This window comes from Camelus ferus, chromosome 11 (genome assembly GCF_009834535.1).
Source record: "Camelus ferus isolate YT-003-E chromosome 11, BCGSAC_Cfer_1.0, whole genome shotgun sequence".
NCBI lineage: Eukaryota > Metazoa > Chordata > Mammalia > Artiodactyla > Camelidae > Camelus > Camelus ferus.
In genome coordinates this window covers 5,214,866-5,221,871 of record NC_045706.1, presented here as the reverse complement: position 1 = coordinate 5,221,871, position 7,006 = coordinate 5,214,866, and the positions used below count along the sequence as shown (strand labels likewise).

Here is a 7,006-nt window from a genome sequence, read left to right as displayed (position 1 = left end):
CTGCGCCTCAAGACTCTGGTCCGAGGGTCTGGGAGGGGCTCAGTAGATGCTGCTACTGGTCCAGAATCCACACATGGAAAACCACAGCATGAGAGCCTCACTGCTCAGGGCAGCCTTGGCCCGGCCCATGGCAGCAGCAGCACCTGCACGCCTGTTAGAAACACAGGATCTAAAAAGAGGACACTATGAACTTATCTACAAAACAGAAACAGACTCGCAGACATAGCAAACAATCTCATGGCTACCAGGGGAAAGGGGATGGGAGGGGATAAACTTGGAAGTTTGAGATTTGCAAATGTAAGCCACTATATATAAAAATAGATTTTAAAAACATTTCTTCTGTGTAACACAGGGGAACTGTATTCATCTTGTAATAACCTTTAATGAAAAAGAATATGAAAACGAATATATGTATGTATATGCATGACTGGGGCATTGTGCTGTGCACCAGAAATTGACACATTGTAATTTTTAAAAAAAGTTGTGCATTTACCCTCCCGGATGACCAGTTGGTACAAGTGCAAAGCACATAAACTAGCCATGAACTGGCATGGCCGTCATATCACCATGACGACAGTTGCCCATCCTTCAGGGGTGCCCAGGACCCTGTGCCTGAGAGCAAGGCCGCACTGTCCTGACCCCATATCTCAACACAGCACAGTCTGGGCCAATAGATGTTTGTGGGCTGACCGAGGGCTGCCGGTTGAGGACACGGGGTGAGATACACAGCACCTGCTTGTGCTGAAATATCCCCAGGTCCTCCCCAGCCCTGCTCCCCCACCTCCACGCCCTCCCTCCCCTCACCCCCAGGGCCCAGCTCTCCAAACACCCAGACCTCCTCTCTGAAAATGCCTGGGTTCTGAGCCTTAATCCCCAAAATCTGGATGCTGGGTCAGAGCCTAGCACAGGAAGGGGCAAGCTTTTTCTGCAAAGGGCAAATAGCTAATGCTTTAGACTCTGAGGCACACAGCAGGAGCGGTGCAGCCACTCAGCCCCACCGGTGCTGCTTGAAATCAGGCAGAGACAGTATGTCAGCCACAGGCCACATTCTGACAAAACTCTATTCATGAACACTGAAATTTGAATTTTGTATAATTTTCATATATTACAAAATATTATTCCTCTTTTGCTTTTTTTTAACCATTTAAAAATGTAAAATTTCTTATCTCATGGCCATTAAGAAAAAAACAGTAACTAGTAAGGTCCTACTGTATAGCACACGGAGCTATATTTAATATCTTGTAATAGCCTACAATGAACAATATGAGAAGGAATAGATAACTAAATCAGCATGCTGTACACCCGAAATTAACACAACATTGTAAACCGACTAAACTTCAATGTTAAAAAAAAAACAGAAAACAGGTAGCAGCTGTGTTTGGGATGTGGCGCATGGGCCGTGGTCTGACCTCACGTAGAGGTCAAGTGCAAGGTTGAGGCCAAGCCCTGGCTGTGTGTCTGACCAACTGAGTGGTGTTAACCAAGGGCTGCTGTCATGGTGCCACAAGATGGCACAAGTCTGTGGCCTGCAGTGAGTGACCAGTACATGGTGGCCATTGTTACTGTTGCCACAGCTAAGCTCCAGAAAAAGCCATCAGAGTCAGTCAGGAAAGACTAACACATGTGGGTCGGGACCTGACCTTGCTTGATAAACACCCATGAGAATATGGACTCTTCAGTGGAAAGGGGGTCTCTCCATGGAGCCCCAACCTGAAGGGGCTTTGTGGACAGCAAGGTGCCCACCCAGTGGTCACCAGGAAGACGCCGTTAAGCACTGGACAGCTACGTGGCCAAAGGCAGCACGAGGCAGGCGGGGAGCGAGGGGAGCGCAGAGAGGGGGCTGTGGTGGCCAGAACAACCCAGCCTGACCCAGAGGGGACTGGGGACCAAGCGGTCCCTAGGAGGGTTGGACCGGGCTTTGGGTCACCCATCTGTGAACCTGTGACAGGCTGGTAATTGAGTCTCTGAGCCTTGCCTTCATTTGTTAATTGGTTTGGCAAATATTTACTGAATACCTAGTGTGTTCCAGGCCCTGTGCTAAGTGCTCCAGGCTCAAAGGTAGTGGTAGAGTTGGAAAGAAAACAAACAAGATGATTTGGAGGAGGGTATAGCTCAGTGGTAGAGCGCATGCTTACTGTGCATGAGGTCCTGGGTTCAATCCCCAGTATCTCCATTATAAATACATAAATTAAAACCGAATTACCTCCCCCCAAAAATTTTTTTAAAAAGATAGATGATGGATGGATGATGGACAGATAAATGCATAAACAGACAGACAAATGCTAACAGCTGCCATCACTGCCTCGGCTTAGGAGAATAATTCGGTTAGCCCCTCTGGTTGAGCACAGTGAGACCCAAGGCCCAGGGTCAGCCCGCAGGAGGATTCCCCAGCTGCCTGCCGTCAGGTGGCAGGACTCTGGCCAAGCGGAGAACATGAGCCCCCTTCAAGGGCAGACTGATTTACACAGGAAGAGGGGCTGGTTTTGCCACTTTGTCCTTATTTGCAAAAGCAACTCAGACTTCGGCAGTGCACCCAATGTTAAATGTTGGCCTCTATCTCAAACACTTCCAAAGGCGGTGGTCCCAAGAAAAAACACCCGTGAGCTGCAGGTACCTGGCCGGCAGGACACCGGTTTGTGATGTCTGACTTAGAAAAAGAGGCAGCAAAAGAAAAAAATCCTAACCCGCACTGTCCAAGAGGAGCAGAACGCAGGACAGGCTGCGGGGAGCTGCAGGGGACGGAGGCTGAGGGGGCGTGTGCTCTGAAGGACAAGGCTGTCTCCCATCAATGCTGCATTCTCCCCTCGTGACACCAACTCCCTCACCCCCGGCCAGATGGAGGGGAGATCTGCCTCGCGTGAGTGGTGCAGGGAGAGATGCGGGGAGAGAGGGGGCTGAGGACGAGCCCCAGGGCAGGGTGGCAGTGAGCGGGGTGGTGCCCGGCAAGGGCAGGAACCCAGAAGTCGCATGACTGCCCACGAGAGCTGAAGCCCCTTAGGGTGGCAAAAACCACCTGGATGTGGAAGAGGGGGCTGGGGTCCATTTAAGTCTCAAAGGCCAGGGTGCCCCAGCTGATGGCCAGTTAAACAGAGGAATTCAAAGCCTGATCCCTCAAGGAGTCTTCTGGGGAAACAGACAACCTCACAGCACTCGGGGCAACGGGGGTTCCTCTTGTCTACCCACGAAGAAAGCAAGAAGCAGACGACGGGGCCATGTGCCCAAAGTCACACAGGAAAGAGCACATCCAGGTCCTCCCCGGGTCTGTCTGAAGACCCCCACGGAGTGTGACATTGTGGTGTTGCAGTGTGGTCCCGGTCCAACCCTGCCTGGAGAGGAGAGGCACTGTCCCTGGTCCCCAAAGTACCTAGAAGTGCAGGGAGTACCGCACCACAGCTGCTGCATGAGCACGTGTCCCAAACGCTCTCCGTCCTCCCCCATCAGTCTGCTCGCTCACGCTGTGCTGGGGAGGGCAGGCCACACACCTGGGTCTGACTGTGAGGCCCAAGCCAGCTTTCCACTTCCATCTGCTGTGTCTCTGCCTTGTAACCTCTCAGTTTCCTCACCTGTGAAATGGGAATATATTTTTTACATTTTTTATTGAAATGAGGTTGATTTACAATGTTCTGGGTATACAGCAAAGTGATTCAGTTATGTATAGACATACATAAATTTTTTTTTCTTTTCAGATTCTTTTCCATTACATGTTATTATAAGAAACTGAATATAGTTCCCTGTGCTGTACAGTAGGTCCTTATTATCTCTTTTATACCTAGTAATGTGTTTCTGTTAATCCCCAACCACTAATTTATCCCTCCCCACCCTTTCCCCTTTGGTAACCTAATTTGTTTTCTATGTCCCTGAGTTTGTTTTGGGTTTGCAAATAGACTTTGTATCATTTTTTTTTTTAGATTTCACATCTAAGTGATATCATACAATAGTTGACTTTCTTTGTCTGACTTTCTTCTCTCAATATGATCATCTCTAGGTCCATCCATGTTGCTGCAAATAGCATTGTGAAATGAGAATGTTGATAGCAGTTCCTATCATGAAAGTTTCATCACAAAGATTGTGCGATAGACAACATGAAAGGCCTACATCCAAGATGTTTCATGCATCTGTTGCACTGGATTTTGTTGTCATTGTTGGGGAATTGACTTCTGCAGTTTTCCATGTACGTGGCCACCAGGGAAGGAAGCCCTGACTCGACCACAGTCGTCAACCATCTCATGTGGCCAGACTCTGAGTCTAGGGTGTGACTTGACATCACACCATTGGGTCCCCTCCCCCTGGGGACTCAATATTTGCCTTTCAGATCCACCCAAGTCGCCTGGGCTGTGACGACCCCACCCTGGGGCCAGGCTCTTGGGATCCGAGAGAGCTGGACCCACTGGGGGCTCTGGCACCCACTGTCGGGTCACTGGGCGTTTCTGCCTCTGCTGAGCTTCCCATCTTAGTCCCACTCTCCTGCGGGTGGGCCTCAGCTCCCCACGGGCCAAATGAGCAATGCCTTCCCCATTGCCCCCTCCCCAGGCGGGAGTTCACCAATTCTTCACCACCTCCTGGAGCCTAGACCTGACTGTTGGAGCCCTGCGTTTATTGCAGGAAACTCCCAGAGGACACACATGATTCTGGGGAGAGTGGGCACCTCTGGCATCTGAATTCGAACAGTAGCTAAGGGTGGAATTTTAGATGGAAGCGCGAGGACCACTGGGCTTGTTCTTTGCTTGGGGTCTGCTTCCAGGTGGGACTCTGCCCATGTCTGTGGTTTCTGTAGGACTCATTCTAACTTTGAGCCAGAATCCCACCTACACCCATAGACACTGACCATTACAATTTCACACGTGCTGACAGTAAACATACCTATTTTTTTAAACTTCTCACTTTGTGCTCACTTAAGCCAATTCATTGGTCTATACATGCTGCACCCTGAAGCCAAATCCACGCCACACCACGTCCTGGACAGCAGAGGGGTGGCCTGTGCCCAGCCCAGTTCTCCAGTGTTGGAAATTTCTCTCAAGTCCAAAACACTGGGGGCAGCAGCAAAGGGGAATGGTTTCCTGGACCCCGTCCTCACCCTGTTCACAGGCTGCCTCACCAGGGCCAGCCAGCCACGTGCACACACACACACAGGCTGCAGCCACCAACATGAAAATAAAAGGCATCTGTCTTCATGGTACCGAAAGCATCATGCATAGTACACGGAGTACATGCGCTTTGGAAATCACTGGCCGACATCAAAGAGGGTATAATTCATCAAGTATCCTTCCTTCTTCCACTAATTTTGTAATTTAATTTAAAAAAAAACAACTTTGCTGCATACGATCCATCCTCTATGCACAAAGGGATAGACATTACTGCTTTCTGTTAAAGACAATTTTGAAATGTGTCACCTGGATGCCACCATCCTTTGAGCCCTTGAAATTATATCCTCTTGGAAACAATGTGACATGTTAGCCGAACCTGGTGTCTTTTTTCCAGTTGTAAATGAGCGTTTTATGTCCTCCGAAAATCAAAAGGATATTTTTACTGTTATGATTTTATTATGCTTTTTTATAGTGTCGTTTGCTTTCGTGAAGCTAAAGGAGGCAGTGGAGTGGAAACCAGTAGCAAAATAGGGCATATTGAAACCGAGCTCCATGGTTTAAAGTTTCCATTCATTTAATTGGGGAGAAAAGTGCATGTTTGTTTGGATACCTAATTATTGGGAAAGGAGAGCTTCATTTGTCTAAGTTAATATCCCTTAACTAAGCTAAGAATTAGCATACATCTCTTTAATTACACCTGCTGTGACCGCGTCATGCATCAGCCACACTCACAGGGTGGGAGGCGGTGTCCAGGCCACCTGCACCCCCCTACACTCCCTGTTGCTGGAAGGACATTGGCCCCCCAGGAAGCTCCAGCCACCCTTTCTCCATCACCAGCTTGAAGCCACATGGCCCTAAGTGACCAGCCTCTCTCAGTGTGCTCAACCAGTGTATCCTCAGAGCTGCACTTTGCTTGGTGCACAGATGCGCACAATAATTGTCGAGTGACTGACTGAATGAATGAATGACAATTTAACAAATGCTTATGAGCCCTCCTCTGTGGCATCACAGGGCATGTGGACTAATATTTGGTCTCCAAAGCCAAGCATTAGTGACCCACGTGGAAACCACTGTGGCGCCTGTGACTGCGCCCCCTGGAGGCTGGGAAGGGAAGGGCCTCTCCTGCTGGGGGATATGCGTTAATTTCTAAGCCCATGGTCTGGAGGTTTCAGTTGTTCACTTGCTTTTTATTGCCGAAAACAAATGATCTGGAGCTTAAATATTGGACAATCGAGAAATGGTTTGAGGAAATAATAGAATTGCAATGCACTGAGTTGCTACTTAAAATGATGTTTATACGGCGCTTATAACAACATTAGGAATGCTTATGATCTAATATTAACAGGAAACAAAATAGCCTATGCCATATAAAGACATATGAAGACCAAGGAAAGTGCATTTTTTTAAAAATGCGGAGAATTCTAACACCATACCAGAGGAAAATAGCCAGAGTGTTAACTGTCTTTGGGTGACGAGCGTGTGTTGCTAGAGTCTCCTTCCTGCTTCTCTGTGCTTGCCAGATTTCCTATAGTGACCATCTATTACTGTTACTAAAGAAATCATAAAGCTTTTTTTTCCTGAGAGAAGGTGACCTATAGTCACCCCTATGCGCAAGGCAGCTAAGATCGCTAATTTTGGTTTTCCTGAAGAGGGGGCTCTGGTGACAACTGCGTGTCCAGGAGGCCTTCCCCTACAGAGGAGTGCACTGCAGTCACCCTTTTCCAGTGACTGAGGACTGAGTGAGTTTCTAGAGAACAGGGGTCAGTGGAGGAAGGAGCCCGAGCTCCTACCTCTGCTTTGCCATTAATTATTCAGGCCCGTTCACTGAGCTGCCTCCTACATGACACCTGCAAGGTGTTTGACAATCAATAACTAATTTATTTAGGATCCTCTAAAAAAGAGTTAGGTATTATTTTTCATCC

At 48.5% G+C, this 7,006-nt stretch overlaps 1 non-coding gene across 1 annotated transcript; it reads left to right on the top strand.

Annotated features, from left to right (window-relative positions):
- The first annotated feature begins 2,101 nt into the window (after nt 1–2,101).
- Nucleotides 2,102–2,173, top strand: TRNAS-ACU. The gene has a single exon. It is a non-coding gene; the product is annotated as a tRNA-Ser (tRNA).
- The last annotated feature ends 4,833 nt before the right edge of the window (nt 2,174–7,006 follow it).